Source organism: Zootermopsis nevadensis, unplaced genomic scaffold (genome assembly GCF_977971745.1).
Source record: "Zootermopsis nevadensis isolate Lab colony 2312 unplaced genomic scaffold, Znev_1.0 Znev_ptg000019l, whole genome shotgun sequence".
Taxonomy (NCBI): Eukaryota; Metazoa; Arthropoda; class Insecta; order Blattodea; family Termopsidae; genus Zootermopsis; species Zootermopsis nevadensis.
In genome coordinates this window covers 8330171-8347580 of record NW_028259151.1, presented here as the reverse complement: position 1 = coordinate 8347580, position 17410 = coordinate 8330171, and the positions used below count along the sequence as shown (strand labels likewise).

The following is a 17410-nucleotide window of genomic DNA, read 5'->3' as shown; positions in this document are numbered from 1 at the left end:
ACACCCTTCTCTTAGCAAGCATGCCAGTAGTCATAACAGAATGAGGTTATGAGAGCCTGGGTGAAATGACTACTTACCCCGGACCGAAACGAAGTTAGAAGAAACTCGCGCTAATGACTTTTCGAGCAATGTAGAAACAGACTCAGTGCCGCCTCCAACATGACTTCCCGCTCGCCGACATAAATACTAATATTAACATGAACTGCTAAAAAAAAACACGTTTCTCTTAAAGAGACGTTTAAAATCTATCTGAAAATTCTTTAAGACTTTTCGTGGTTTTCCTTGGTCCCTACAGGACATTCAGGGATAGTACCTGAAACAAACCACGATCTCTTCATCCGATATCCTTTCCAATTCATTACTGGTATTTATTACTCGTCATATTATTACGCGCTGTAAAGTATAAGGTGTGAGATCGTCGTTAATAATATAATATAATAGATTGATTCGGTTTATACACTCCACTCCCCACCACCGTACATTCTTGTTCAAGTTATCATCTTTAATCAGATGCCTCTGCAGCCTAAATTTCCGAAGAAATCTTCTGTTTCAACCAATACTTTTCTGAATGATAAAATCCTTCATAGTAATTTAACAATTTCTTTGAACTCGTCCTCCAACCCTCAGTTTTCCAGATCTTCAACTTTCTCTCTGTAATCTTTTACCTTTAATCCTCCTGATCATTCTCCTACTCTCGTTTCTCTTGCAACATTTAATGTATCCTTCTCTGCCCCAAACACATTTCACACATCAGACTGAAAGGTTAGTGAAGCTACTCCGATATTCCGACAAACACGTTCTGTCTCTCGTTATCATTACATTTTGTTTCAAAATGACCTTTTTCCCCGTTTGATTGTTCCCTATACACGCAAGACGTAGCCCCCCCACAGTGCCTCCTTAATTTAGCAAAACCTGTTCCCAGTCACAGACGGACTTAATCGGAATCTCTAGAGACGGCAGTCGGTGAATGTACATCATAGTCATCGCTCCAACTGGTATCTGATCCGAATTCTTCAAGCTCAGGTATGACATCGAGCATTGTTTTGCAAAATCTGTTGTACACATTATCTGCATATACAAGCATAGAACTTCCCCAGACTTCAAAACCATACAACATTCTCGACTCGACCAACATTCCGTAAATATTTCCCAGGGCTCTGACTTCCATACAGAGATCCCGAGCAAACAATAGTCATTAGCGTTCAGCGCCTGGAACCTTTCAACGCAGCCGTTTACACATGGGACTCCCATTTCCACGTGCTAGCTGATCTCTTGTTATCTCAGTTTATGGGCCTCCTAGGATCCAAAGAATGGATTTCTTTATCCGTCCTCCCATTTTAAAAAGTAATATTTTGGATTTATTTGCATTTACGTTTAGCACTACATTATTTATTTTTAAGATGGTAAAGTTGCGTCATATTGTGATATAATAAGTATATATTAAATCTTGTCCGTCTAATCACAATAATTCTTATTAAATATTAAAATATTACAATAATTAACATTTAAAATATTTAAAATATTAAATGATGTTCTTTATCGAAATATTCGATTTCACGACATGAAAAATGATGGTCTAATGTAAATCTAATATTTCGATAAAGAACATCATTTAATATTTTAAATATTTTAAATGTTAATTATTGTAATATTTTAATATTTAATAAGAATTATTGTGATTAGACGGACAAGATTTAATATATAATTATTTATTTAATTAAGTTGTAGTCTTATATAAACCTTGGACCCTAAATGATTCCTTTGCGACATCACTTACGAACCGTTATGTGTTCAGTGAATAGATAAATAAATATAGAATTAAGCCACACGACCATGCCTCACGCCCATTGTTTGATGTGTTAAGTCGATCATTTTATTCACGTCACATATGACACAAAATGTATATTTCTTGTATATACTACAAAATATAGTTTATCTTTCTTTCACTAACACATTTCCATCTCGTTTTGTACCATAAAATATGGCTGTCTATCAAATCGAATGCCTTCACAAAATCATTAAAATACTAGTACAATCTTGTGTCATAAGTCTTAAATATTTTTGATCAATATTTCTCATTTAAGATATCCCACCATTTGTTCTCTGGTCACTTAGGAGTTCCAATTAAAACATCACGACATTAAACTCTCTTAATCAAATTGTTGACGTTCCGGAAATAATCTTGCTCAGCACCGGTAAAAGTGGGAAACCACTTTAATTTCCTAGGCGTTGTTCATTACCTTTCCCTTTTTAATTTTTAATTTGAACATTTGCCTCTTCCAATCTTGTGGGGAAATAATTTTATCGTAATTTTATTAAACGGTTTAGATAATAGTATAATTCCAACGTTAATTAAGATTTATTTTTTTTTAAAATTCGGCGACACCTGCTGTTTTAACCTTTTTAAAATTATATTATATTATAACTCTCAATTTCGGCCTTAGTGGAATCTGTATCCAACTCTTCCATAAAATAAATCACAGTTATTCTCAAATCAGTTTCGATAAAGCTGTCGTCAATGTATTACAGTCTTTCCTAAAATAATATAACCAGTTAGCAGGTATTGTCAGGTACATACTTATTTCCAAATATGCCTATATACGAGGTGCGAGCGGAAAGTTTCTAGACTGCGCCTATAAAAACCCGTACACTTATCTCAGGTATTAAATTCATACATCACCCTCGAAGTAGTTCCCCTGGGAGTGAACACAACGATCCCAGCGCCGCTGCCAAGTCTGAAAGCATCCCTGGAAATCTTTCTTTGTCAGCCTGTCAAGCACCATCTGCGATTCTGCCTGAATCTCTTCTATCGTCTCAAATCTCCTTCCCTTTAGCTGAATTTTCATCTTTGGGAAGAGGAAGAAGTCACACGGCGAATAAGGAGGGTGCGGGATGACGGCCATGGTGTTTGAGGCCAAAAACTGCCGAACTTTGAGGGCGGTGTGCGCTGGCGCGTTGTCATGATGCGTCGCATGTGGAGTTCTTCCTTTAGAATCAGCTGACAGGTCCCATAGCCTATCCCAACAATGTCGCACAAGTCGTACAAGTGATGGTACGACGTCGATCTTCGTGAATGGCCTGCGGAATCTTCGTAACATTTTCGGGCGTTGTGCTCGAAGATGGTCGTCCAGAACGCTCGTCATCATCGACAGAGGTTCGGCCATTTTTAAAACGTGAATGCCACACAAAAGTTTGTGCACGACCCATTGCGGACTCCCCAAATGCTTGCTTTAGCATTTCATAGGTTTCCGTAGCCGTTTTGGCGAGTCTTTGGCAAAATTTGATGCACACGCCATTCCGAAATCGCAGGAGGGTCGGTGTAATGCACTACCAAAACGCCCGTAACTAAGAAACAAATGCTAATTCGATGATGCCGGCTGGCACACTGATTTACTATGAATATAGGCCGCACCCCCTAAAGGCAGAAGCTCGTACTACATCCGGTTCGCCCGCTATTGACACAGTCTTGAAACTTTCCGAACGCACCTCGTATGACATCAATGTTCATTTTATTGACTAAATAGTTTAATATCCAAGACTCCTTCTCAAACCATTTCTAGATTGTATGTTGTAAAAGTTAATAATAACACTTATTCTAGCCCAAATATGTCTTTATAGAGGAAAAAAAAAACATGATAAGTTATTAAGTTACATTGGTTTAATAATTTTTAGATTTGTGTATGGTTAAATATTTCCCGCGATTACAGTTCCTAGCAAAATAAACTTGTTCCCTTCTGTAGGAGATATGCACATTCCTGGCTTTGTTTCCTACGACGTCTTGCGTTGGTGTTCAATCCGATTCTCTACGATATATGAGTGTACATATATTTAAGTTGTTTTTGGGGGTCGCTGCTTGCATTATTCTTCACAGGAAAGGGCACAGATAAGATACAACTTTATGAATTCGGGGAGAAATTTATGCAGTCAATGTCCCATATCAGTCTTCGCGGCAATACAAAATATACCAACAAAGAAGGATGAATAAACAGGATTGACAGAATAACTATATGCTGTAAGCCACAATCCATTTTTATCTATACCGAGTATAATCCTCAGGTAAAAAAATTGTCTGCTGATTTATCGGAGGCTCGATATTCGGTCAAATGTTCCGGTCGAATTCGCCACACCTGCTTCATTTTGCCCGAACGCTTTTGCCTTCCCAGGTATCCGGTAACCTGTAACTTGTGTGGCTTCCGATAATTAATCATTAGTTATTATATCCCCTTTCATTCGACTCTTATAGAAAAATCAACAGTTGTATTTACGAGTGAATCTTTTGCCGAACTGAGAACTCTTTCCCCACTCGATCAGGATGGCACGAGGCCGACTGACGGCAAATGCCCGGTTACGTTTCCTTCATTAATGATTTAAGATACGCCGCACTTCTACAACTTTTATGGCATCGTAATTTCCGGTTTGTGTGACTTTAATCTAAGTCAAATCAACCGACTTTCTAAGACACGACATCTTACATTCCCCGTCTAACTTAAATTTTTAGATTTCATTTTTCCGATTAAGCGGCAGAAGTTCGTAAAAAAATGTTTGCAGCCTACTTTTCTAAGCTGTTATGAATTCCTCTGAGAAGAATATATCTTTTTAAGGAAGACTTAAAAGTATGAAAAGTGCTTTTTTACTGCTAATATAATGAGATTCAATCCAGATTTAAGACTTCTTAATGAATATATACGAGACAGAGCAAACTTAATCTCATTTCCAAAGGCTGGGAGTTATGTAAAAATTAAGAACCTTTTGGGTCAGAATATTTCAGTATGCAGTGTGATATGAAGCAGTTAAAAGTGGCGGGAGAACTACTATAACTTTAAAAACTCGAATTCAGGGCGGTGGGATGGAAACAAGGTGGTTATTTCTCATTACGAGAGTGTATTAAAAATATGGATAAAATGACACAACGAAGAACTTCTTAATTTGCAGTCTTCACCTAATGCTGTTATCGTGATTAAGTCGAGTGCGATGGTGAGAATATGTACCACGTATAATAGAAATCCATGGACAACTTTTGGTCAGGAAAATTAAAAGAATATGTCACGTGGTAGATTCAGTCGTACCCGAGTTCAAATTTCGGTTCGGAAACCAGCAACTGGAACGAGGATTTTCGTGGTTTTACTCAATTCATTAAAGAAAATTGCGGGACAGTACCGTAAATTGTCCACTATCCCTTCTTACCATTAATATCTACTTAGTTCACTGTTATATTCATCCTATAATTGGAATCTGTATAGTTAAAGCTTGTGACAGGTCGTTAAGTAATCATAAATATATACACAGAAGTAAATGGAAATTATAAAACTTGCTTCTGAAGAGTCATGATGCGAGGAAAATACTTAATTGAGTTATCTAAGGACACGTTCCAGAGACGGACATTTATAACACAGACTTAAGCTTCCTAAAGTGTAAGATTTATTGACAGACGTTGATCCTTATACTTATTATTATTTAGTGTTCTGTCTGACGACAGGTCCACATGAACAGGATTCTTCCATCCTTTTCTCGGACTGGGACCTGTTCATATACGTTCTTGGCAGATGATCCAGAAGTGGTTTGCCATTGCCTTCTTCTGTGTGTGAATGGAGTAATTGTTGGGATGCCACGGAGGAAAACTCCGTGTTGCCTAGACCACGGCCTTGCCCAACACAAGTTATAAATTCGGGCACCGCCGGGAATCGAACCCGAGACCGCCAGGATTACAAGGCCAGCGTTCTAACCGCTAGACCACCGTGTTATACTAAAAACACATTAAACTATATTTTATCCACGACGACATTAAAAAAATTCGCCTCTCCTCCTGTCTTCCCATAACTGAGTGACGTCAAAACGAAAAATTTTGTGTAACATTTTATCTTAAGAATGTCTTGGCTCATTGGCATCGAACCTGAAATACTAGACTAGTACGTTAATCACTAGACAACAGTCAGCCGTCGATCGGAATCATCTTGAGGACGGAAGTGCAGCCTAACTCCGAAACGTTGCGTAGTCTACATCAAATACTCCGGAGGGAGTGAGCAATGCCCAATGTAATGTTGGCTTCAGGGGTTACTTGATCCTCATGGAACACAGCGCACTTTGAATTTAGTCACTTGTTACTTCATTGTGCACTGAACGGAATGAGGAGTTCCAGAAAGTCAGACCACAAGCTTAGGCCTTAGTTATAATTTAATGAAATCTTATGTTCCATACCAGAGATTTTCAGCGTTCCAAGAACCTTGTAACCTGCACGCGTAGTTTACTTAATTAGTGTCACGCCGAGCGTCGTACGGTCTTCATGAAAGTTCCCAGAGACCGTGAGACAGGAGCAGGATTTCGTACAAAGTGTTCGCCGATACCACGCCCTCGGTTTTGCAGTTCCCGTAAAGTTTCGGTATACGGTCAAAGCACTATTTAGTTCTACTAAAACAGATATTAGCCAGCTGGTACAACACGCTGTTTCATTTGACGCAGATAATATTAAAAAGGGACATAAATTGGAATGAATAAATTTACTTGCAAAGAAATTAATTTGTGTTTTGATATTACTGTGTTGATCTATCTGTATTAATGTTATCTGTCCCCTATGACCTCTGATTCTCAGGAGGATTGTCGTTAGCAAATACAACCGAATGAATCATAGACGAACATTAAATAACTTTCAGGACTGATGTTAATTGAGTGCTGGGGTCAGGATAAACAGCGATTCTTGCACATTATGAAATAAATATGATATCTGAAGGTAAAATGTTAATTTAAAATTAAATTATTTTTATTCTCGTTAAAGATGACAATGAATCATGCAGATGTGGAGGCGAGAAGCGCTGTGGAGTCAACTTTCTCGTAGCTCAGGAAGTTTGCGGATGCACTGAAGGCAATCTGAAAGCATGTTATGAAGTTTGTACGTTGTGAATTCGGTAGATGTTGTGTGCGGACGAAATATCAGCAGATATAATGAAAATAAATCAAGAAATCTTAGGGGGCAGAGAACTTTTCAGGAAAGTAATAGTTTGCACAACATGAAGGCTCAAAAATTCCGTCACTGAAGCAGATTAATCATGTCCATACTTTACCTCTATAATACTCGAAAAATCTATGCGATTTTCGCGTTCATTAGACTAATTCCTCTTTGTTTCCTGTTTGTGATTCCTGAATATTCACCGATTTTGGTCCTGGTGCGAATTCTTTCTTTGAACAAAATACACAAATTAAATTCTGAAGTGACACCTGTCGTCTGTCCGGTCATCCGCATACATGATTCTTTTCCTGGTTATCATGTAAACTAAGAGCTCACGGAGAAACTTTGAAAGTACTCTCTTATATTGTCCTAAACATGTTCATAAAAACCATTACTCTGTTTTATTTTAATCAAGGTTTCAAAACTTAACGAGAAACTATATTATTTTAACGTCATTAAGTACCGGAGAACGGCAAGGCGGTAACTTAATAAATACCTTAAGCATTAAAATTAAATAATAATTAAATAATTTCCAAATTATAGAAAGAAGACTTGAGTTAATCACAGCCAATGACATTAAGAGAATTTCTACAATTGACCTGTCTTCCATACTATAAATCACAGAACTTTATGTAGCATCGATAAAGAATGCACATCAATATAGTTTAAACAGATACAAATCTTTCGGGCGCCCTTGCAAATGTGTTCATCGTCATTATTTATTACACTAAATTCAAGTACACATAGTAAAACAGCGGGGTATTAAAATTGGTGTGTCATCTGTTCCTCCATTCAGCCTAGTGAATTAATCCGCTAAAAACAAGTACATTTTGCTCGCATTTTCTGTATCATGCCTACGTAAAGAGAGACTTCACGAGTAGACCGAAAGACGTGCAGGTTCAGGAGATATTGTCTGCGTGTTATCGTCTCATTCTTTCATACGCAAAATATATATTTTTATGCTCAGTAATATGAAATATCGTTGCGTCACGTCGCACTGTTTCCATGGATATTGATATCACTTGTACAAATATCTGGTAACTATTTCTGATTACAGTAGAAGCGAAAGGCGACTGGAAGAATGTTTGGATGGGGACTGACGTTTTTCCCAAGAGACGCGATGACTTCGTGGAATTCGTACCAGGGATTCTGAGTGTCTCATTTCGTAGAATTTCTGTTCTGCGAAGAGACGGGGGCAAATTACTGTATACAAAAGTTCTTGAACCGTGCGCTGTATTTATGGCTTTTATATGAATGCGGAGTTCTCTGTAGGGAATTAGCGAGTAGTCGTCTTGGTTCCAGGACACTGGAGTAACAGGCGCGCGTGCGGCTATGTTTGAAAAAAATCAAGTATGTGTATCATAACGTAGCACAAACAGCAGAAGTCAGTGAATCTTTGATTTACTCGGAAAAATATTACTGAAAAACTTGTCTCTCTTCTTACATTTTATAGTTGTAATACATTTCCTGGAAAGCGTTGAGAACTGAATCAGCGTCATCTTGCGTCTCTGTTAGTGACAAACAAGTAACGAGCAGACCGAGTGCCGTTCGGATGCAGAATATTTGTCAATTTCTTCTGCCCAAACTGATAAGTAACAGAACAAAATCATTAATGTGAATCAGTATTAATGATAATAATTGGGAATTATACTACATCGCATTCTAAAGAAACTATTAAAAAAATTACTTTTAATCTTTTGATATCATGCTGATAACACAACCGTCTTCCATAAATGCAAAGATAAAAGTGGACTGAGGTGACTGCATAGTAATTTGCGATACGTCACCGTGTAACACCCCTCAGATCACCTATGAGGCATTTGTTATTTTCAAAGCATTGCTGTTTACAGGCAACGCATCTAATACGAGGCTCGTCCTTAAAGTAAGTTTCCCTGGGGCCGTTTACAGAAACAAAACACAATTTCATGGAAATATTTATTGCAACAGATACAGCAAGTGTCCAGCTATTTTTCAACATATTCGCCACCGGAATTGAGACATTTGTCATACCGTGGGACCAACTTTTGAATACCTGTGTCGTAGAAGTCTGCCGCCTGGGATTGGAACCACTGTGTGACAACCATCTCCGCCTCTCTGTCATTCTCAAAACGCTGACGCTGACCGGACAGGAATTTCTTGAGGTGTAGGAAAAGATGGAAGACACTGGGAGCGAGGTCCGGGCTGTAGGGTGAATGATTAAACACCTCCCAGCTGAACTCCTGCAGGAGACTTGCTGTCCGTCGAGCCGTGTGCGGCCTAGCGTTATCACTGACCGCACTTCACAGTCGGCGGGAGCTGGAATAAGAACCTTTATCTTCAACAGCTGCAACGATGCTAATGTGAGAACGCGGGAGGTGCCGTTAGTGCATGCGCCATGCTACGTCATTGCTCTATCACGTACGCACAGTCGCTTCGCTCAATATAAGGTTTGCTAGCTGTGGGACGAGTGGGAAACTTACTTTTGGGACGCACCTAATAGAAGCACGGGATTATTGACACAGTAATCCACTGTATTGCTGCTCGTTGAGGTATGCATCCGACATCTGATGAAGAATTTTGGTCACAAGCTGAGAATGTATAATTGGGCATTTAACATTTCGTGACGTATCCGATTACTTCGTCAACAGGAAAATTACTTACTTTGGCGATGTCTGGCGTAACACAATAAATGCCCCTGGGAGCTGGAAAGGAAGAAGTCGGATACAGTGTGCAGAGGTCATAGCGAAATCACATCTTTGTGTTTTAAAGACGAGAGATGGAGGGACATCACATTCACTTAATTGATTTACGCGTTCCTCCGAAACGTCGATAACTACCTGCGAGACACAGCATGAAAACTATGTGACAACGTTTGTACCGCCATGCTATCTCAGGTCACAACGACATATTCAATCTCCTCGATTTTAAGTAACCGGATGGAAGATAAAGATTTTAACTAATTTTCAGTAAGTTTATTCAGAAATTCATATAATTGTGAATTCGTCACGAATATAATTTTGATAAGAACATTAATATTACGCGCGAGGGACTGTGTAGTTCTGGCGGCTGCTCACAGGACGAAAATGTGTTTGTTCACGTGTTTTCGTGTTTTCAGGAGCTATGAGTTACGACCGTACTAAAACAGCAGCGATAAGAGGCTTCAGTCTGAAAATAAGGAAAAAGATGAATATGCACTCAGCCCTAAGCATGGCGTTTGGAAGTAGAAACCAGTTAAGTACTTGCAAAACCTAAAAGTTGAAGTTTCGTGAAAAAAGAACACAGGATCCTACGATCGGATAAAGTTATTCTCCACACTACAAATGACATGGCTTAATAAGTAACATTAATTATGTGTTATTCCTGAATATATATTTTCACCTGGGTTAACATACTAATAAGAATTTTTTACGAATAAATGTGATATTTTCTTTAACAAAACGAAAGAAGTTTGGGAGGTTCTTTGTTTCGCTAAAACATGAACATCGACATTTAAATATGGCGCCAGTGATGTCACAGTTCCCTGGCGTCAATGAGTTTTGCGTGGGGAATCCCCGTGGATTCCCGCACGACATCTCACGGTCCGTACCGTTCGTAGAAACTCTTGTAGGTTTCCATGAAATGACCTGTTATATTTGCCTGAGTGTCACCAAAATCGGAATAAATCGACATATTTCAGTAAAACTCCCCAATGTAAAATGTTATGAAAATCCTTTCAGGGTTTCTCCAGTTCCTCAAATTGCCCTCGTGACTTAGTCTTTTTTCCATTTTCGAACAAAAATTTCTTGTTGATTCTTTATTCAAAATGTTTATCACCCATTTTCGTGATAAGCTGTCCAAAACAACACTTCAGCAAAGCAGCTCTGATCTCGGTAGACTTGTCAAGAACAATTTGCGACTGTGTGGGATTCAGACATGGCCAACACCCCTCGTCATCCAACGCAGAGGGAGTCACGCTTCGAAGTTTTACCAGTCTCTTTATCTAATTGCCAACCCTCTCATATGGGTATCTTAATTTCTTCGAAACTTCAGCTATGCTTCATTTTGTTCATGAACTTCACAGCTTAAGATCTTGTATAATCTTCCTGATAACACTACATTGCTGTCCTACTGTTGGTTTAACATTTTGTCCTAACTTTGGAGTAATCCTGAGAAAGCACTTTCGAAAGACTTCAAGACTAGAAGTGAGTACGTACGAAAATTACTAAGTTAAAGCATGGCATGATTTAAGTACGTGAACAGAAATTAGATTGCTTTATTTCTGATTTACGCAGGAAGACAGAAATAACGGTGTAGTGGATTTTGTCGACTTAATACATCTGAAATATCGCATATTCATACCTATATAATGACGATTGGGTATTTCTGAGAACAGGGTAATTAAGAGAACATTTAGACCTGAAAGGGATGATTTAATGGGAGAATGGAAAAATGAAATAATGAGGATCTATGTAATTTGTATTATTCACAGAGTGATATTAAGGTAATCAGACCAGGGGTAGAGGGTGAGACGATCATTGCATATAGAGAAATATAAGTCTAATTTATGGAGTGTCTCGTCCTAGGAAAGCTGATACACTTACGTTATTAAGTGATGTAAGCCTAATTATTATTTCAGATAATTTTTTATTCTTAAACAGTTAAATTAATGAAGACAGGGGAGAGTAAGTTGTGAATATCTGTAGTATGATATCTGCTGTATAATCAGCTTTGCAATAGCTTATTTGAAAGTGAATAAATAAACAAAGAGGGAAATTAGAAATCCAAACAAGTAGAACCTCACTTGAGAAACATCTGAATATGCTTCCCCTCAACTGCATTTAATTCTCATACAGAAGATTTATGGTGAAATACAGAGTAAGAATTTATTCGTGCAGGAAGCTTACAATTGTAGTTCCATGATTGTTTACTGACGTATTCTTAGAACTTTCTCAACGCCAAGTGTTACAGCCGTTGAACGTGTTTAGGAGAAGATGCAAGATATTTACAATTATTTATAAATAGCTAGTCTTTGTCTGTGTGAATTTACTATCCTGGTATTTACAAGGAAAGACTGAGGGAAACCACGATATAAATCAGCAGGATACCGGCCAATATTCCAACACGGGACCTGCGAAATTGTTAACAGAACTGTGACGAATTGCTTTCCGTGTATTTAAGTGGAAACGGAAGTGTTCTCTGGTAGGCCACAGAACCCTGATGTTCGACTGACATGGCGGTATGAGTAGAGATGAGTTGTGAAGTTCCCTGGCTTTGTATGCGCGACGAGGTTGCAAAAATGAGCTCTTTATCGTGTATGTCTGCCTGTCTCTCTATCTGTCACAGGTCGAGAACCGATCAGTGGTTTTTCATGAAATTTCACATTGAGAAGTTCTGCTTAAATTTACAGATACAAATGAGCATTTTAACTGAAGACCTCACGCATTCCTGCGCGCGCGGAATTAACTTTGACGAATTCCCGGTCAAACAGGTGCCAATGCAAACGTGTGAGGAATCCTTTATGAGGAATTATGAGCTAGAAAGTCGCCAGCCACGTTGTCCACAACACGAAAATTCATTCCAGATAATTTTGATGTCAAATGTCAAGAGTTCTTATCTGAACAAATGCCTGTCGTAAACACCCTCGAATTAATTATATAAATAAAGCAACATCGAAAGCGCCGGAATTGTTACGCTATGCGTAAATTTCATATCTTGGCGCCGTTCTACGACATTTCATTTTATAACTTTTGACGTCGTAATGGCACAGATAACTTGTCTGAATGTAAGTGGAACATCTCGGCTAAATTTAATGATCATAAGCGTTTGGCTCCTCTTGAATTGTCGTTGGAGACGGATCTTTTAACTCGAATCAAATCCCCAAGAAACGTTTTATGACTAGGCTTAGTACGGACCATAACTGCTATCGAAGATCTTCACGTGAGAGGCGTTCTCAATTAAACTGACCTTAAATGGACGCAACTTTGGAGATAAAATTAATGGATTTTCAAAACCGAAAACATTAGCACGGATGGGGAGGACTTCTGTCCGTGATTCCGTCCGGCTGTTCCATCTGTAAAACTGCTCAACGGAATTTCATTAATGGTGGTACATTGGGAGGTCTACATCAAATTCTGATGTATGGTTCCTGTGGAATTCAGCCAAATTTAATAACCACTCTCGTAGAAACAGATCTATAGTTTTTCCCCCCCCCTATTTATCTGTCATTACTTTAACCAAAATTATATACGTACAGATTCGCCTTTCTTTAATTTTTAATCTCAGCAACTAATAAGTTTGTATGTAATTTTTAAATTAAAAAAAATGTTTTTTCTGTATCCCGACTTACCAGTTTTATAGCAAACCGTAGTATTAATATGATTTTTGCTGGGATATGAAAGTACAACGTTTAAAATAGATTCGAAGCTCCATGAACTGAAATGTTTCGTATATACACCTCGTATTTAAAGAATGTTTGTTACACATCGCTTGTGTAAAATGTGTAGGACAGGTTTATGAATAACCCGCAGTAAATGATTAAAGGTTTTTGAAAATCCGTCTCTGAAATGAAGTTAATATAGCAGGAAAACGCACGCCAATAGCAGCTGTTGAGAATATATATATATATATATATATATATATATATATATATATATATATATCACATGTAACGTGCACGAATATAGCATATGCCCCGTCCCTGTTTCGGGTTGGAATGTGGCGTGAAGATGTTGGCGCCACATTCGGTAAAATATTGTAGTTAAACTTCACAGAACCAAGTTCTTATCGCGAAATTCTTTTAACATTCATTAACTCTGAATTTCTTCCAAGAAATGTATTTACGAGTTTCGAATGATTTTAGCGATGTACAGCGATCATTTTCATGAATGTTATTAACCGATTAATGTATTTAATGTAGACGTTTTATGTTTTCCTTGAGATAGGACATCAGATTTTAAAATGTTATTTATACGAGCTTCGGATTCAAAAGGGAAAAGCCTATTTAAAGCAGAGAATGCTAATCAAACATTTCTCTTTTCACTTTTCAGCCGCTGGAAGACAAGTTTGCGAGGCTAGCTTCATTTCTCCTTAAATCTGTTTGACACTCATGAAAATGATTTTCCTACTGCGAAAACTTGCAGGTTTCTTGGTGTGTTAGAAATTTTCTTACAAATTGGAGGAGGGTAAAAATAATGAGAGAAACATTGAGATAGAGAATGATTAGTTTCGATATATGAAAGGTGAAGAAATATAATATTAAAAAGACGTGAAAGAAAATGAAGGACAGGGAAAGGAAGAGATAGGGGGGAAAATGAAAGACATGAAAAAGTGGAAGGTGGAGTACCAGAAGCTTGAGACATGTCATTAGAATGGACACAGTACTTTGTCTGGGAAACCTAACCTAGCCTGACCTAGTCGAGGTACTTGGGGCTAGCGCCCAGGTAAACGGGCTCAGTTGTTGCGAGCTGTAAAGTAAATTAGATTCTGAAGTGAGCTTTTAGCTAGGGCAAGCGATGTGACGTCATCATAGCCGCCGGGGATATCATATAATTAAATTGGACTGGACGGCCATGAAGAATACTGAACTGTATCAGAGACTGTTCGCACAAAGTCGAAATCGTCCAGACACATCCTGTCAAGCTACGAGAGGACGATGATTGTACCTGTCCTGCAAACATCGACCTTCATGAAGGCGTCGCACGTTTACCAAAACATTTGCTTACGAGACAGCATGCCATGATTGTAACGTTCAGTATGTGCATTGGAGAGGTTCTTGGTTCGAATATCAACCTAGCATCACAAAAGTCTTCCGTGATTTTTTAGTCAATCCGTCCATTCAACTCTGTGCCTCGAAGTGGGCAAAATCACTGAATTCCAAATCCTCATTTATCTTCTATCCATCTGATTCGACGTTTTTGATTTCCCGCGTCTGAATGGATATTACAAAAACACACGTGCTTGGTGTTCATGTTTTTATTTGTTAAAATAATTTGAGGAAAAAATTAAATTTTTTATACCAACGTGTTATACGTACTGTACAGTGTCGACAGGGATGGTAAATGAACCACTGAAGACCCCAAAATGCAATTCCATATTTTGAAAGTTAACTGTGAACAGGCAGTTGGAAATCCTGATGTCTGTAATTTGAGAAAGACAAAATATTTCTTGTATAATCCCATCGTTTGTCTCCTTCCTTGTTATATGAAATAAATCCGCAATATTTGCCCCAATAATTATTGGTGATTGGGGACCTGAATTTTGCATTTTATACGATTTTTCCAGGTTTACTGACGATCTGATTTCTTTACTTTACCAACTTAACACAAATTTCAAATTCTCTTCGTGTCCTAATCTAAATATCTCCCAAGAAAAACCCTTATCCTTAAATTTGTGTTTTTAATCCACGGTTTATATGTACGACTCCTGGTTTACAAGTATCTTTTTAAATATTTCAGAAATTTGTTCTTCTTGAAATGTAATTGTAGATGTTTATAATGTACATTTTCAATGAGTTTGCATAAATTCGATAAGTGAAATAATTTTATATTTACACATACAAGCGAAGGTAGGATTTGAAACTATGTTTTATCCAGAAATTATGATAAGAGAAGCTGTAATTCTTTGCGTAATAAACCAGTTTGATGCGTACTTTTCGAGGTACATGTGAAGATTACGGACGTCCATGGTGCTGGTAGAGACAGAATGTGTAAAGCTACGAAGTGGTTGAGATTTCATTGCAATCCTAGGGCCTTCGTGAAGAATGTGTTGTCCATTTGGTTTGAAGAGAGAACAGAATTCTTTAACCAGCTGAGTAGCTATCGACATTTCGAGGAAGGCTTTGGAATATTGGATCGGTTTGCTGTCTAAAGTCGCAGGACGAACGTCGTACATTTGTAAACGCATTTAGCTGGAAAGCAGTCACGTGTTTCGCAATGCAGGGAACTGCAAGAACTCAGCTGAATTGAGATGCAGTCGCCGCAGTGTCCAAGGAGACCGCGGAAGGCAACGCGCATTACGTGACGATGACTATGCGGTTATCGGGATTTCATCTCCACGTATGTGAGTGAGCTACAATGTCATCAGCTGGCGGCCTCTCACTCCAGTCTTAATGGCCGGTTTTGCCAACTTTCCGTAATGCTGTAACAGCTTGTTAAACTGGAAACCTTCACCAGGTTGTCCGACGGAACGCTATAATATACATAGATCCAAGAGGCTCGAGTTTGTACCGTCGAGTAATGTTATGACGTAGGTGAAAATCCACGCCATGTCCGTCTTTCGACGACCTGTGTCAATTAATCTTTTATGTGCGTGTGAAATACATCGTCAGGTTTTCTAGTCTGACTTGTCTCAGTCTATTTACGGGAGACATAGAAATCCTGAACCCATCGCTTTAAAAGTGTTGCGTATGGTGGATATTTATTTTACGAATTCTCTTACGCTGTCGCAGGTTCGACGTGAGGAACTGAAAATGTTAGATATTTGTGTCATGAAATTGACACGTTTCTACAAAACATATTTTTGTTTAGGAAACACGGAGTTTTCCTCCGGGGGCTTCCCCGGTTTCTCCGTGGCATCCCAACACACACAGAAGAAGGCAATGGCAAACCACTTCTGGATCATCTGCCAAGAACGTATATGAACAGGTCCCAGTCCGAGAAAAGGATGGAAGGATCCTGTTCATATGGACCTGTCGTCAGACAGAACACTAAATAATAATAAGATGAAGTGGTCTAGCGGTTAGAACGCTGGCCTTGTAATCCTGGGGTCTCGGGTTCGATTCCCGGCGGTGCCCGAATTTATAACTTGTGTTGGGCAAGGCCGTGGTCTAGGCAACACGGAGTTTTCCTCCGTGGCATCCCAACAATTACTCCATTCACACACAGAAGAAGGCAATGGCAAACCACTTCTGGATCATCTGCCAAGAACGTATATGAACAGGTCCCAGTCCGAGAAAAGGATGGAACGATCCTGTTCATATGGACCTGTCGTCACACAGAACACTAAATAAAATAAAAATAGAATAGGTTAATCGAGAAGACGCTTACAGTAGCGAATGTGGGAATGGGTAATTTTCATTTATCTTGGTCTTTATCCATTTCTGAATGAAGGGAGAACCTATTTATTCGTTTGTCTGAACAAATAGGCAAGAACTTCGAATTTTACGTACCGACAATACCATTATGGAGTTTGTGCGATCTTCTCAACACACATGTTCATAAATTGTATATAAACGGTTTTATATTTTAATAATTTCAGAACTCGTTATGGCGGTAAACTGTAAGTTTATATCTGACAAATACATCGCTGTATGTATCTAAGCTTTAGTAAGAATTTTAGCGTGAGAGAGTAATTACGTTTTATAAGTAAGACTTGAGGTTCTCACAGCGGTGAGTATGAAGATTTCCGTCTTCTGGGTTGTTGCGCTGTGTAGTCTGGTCGATGTTAACCAACGTTTCAGAGGTCATACTGCCTCCGTCATCAGGGCGATGAGTATGAAGATTTCTGTCTTCTGGG

At 38.6% G+C, this 17410-nt stretch overlaps 1 long non-coding RNA gene across 1 annotated transcript; it reads left to right on the top strand.

The window, feature by feature from the left end:
* The first annotated feature begins 944 nt into the window (after positions 1-944).
* On the top strand, positions 945-8505 carry LOC110835897 (uncharacterized). The gene is made up of 2 exons (XR_002545082.2): positions 945-1023; positions 7998-8505. It is a non-coding gene; the product is annotated as an uncharacterized LOC110835897 (long non-coding RNA).
* Positions 8506-17410: the final 8905 nt, after the last annotated feature.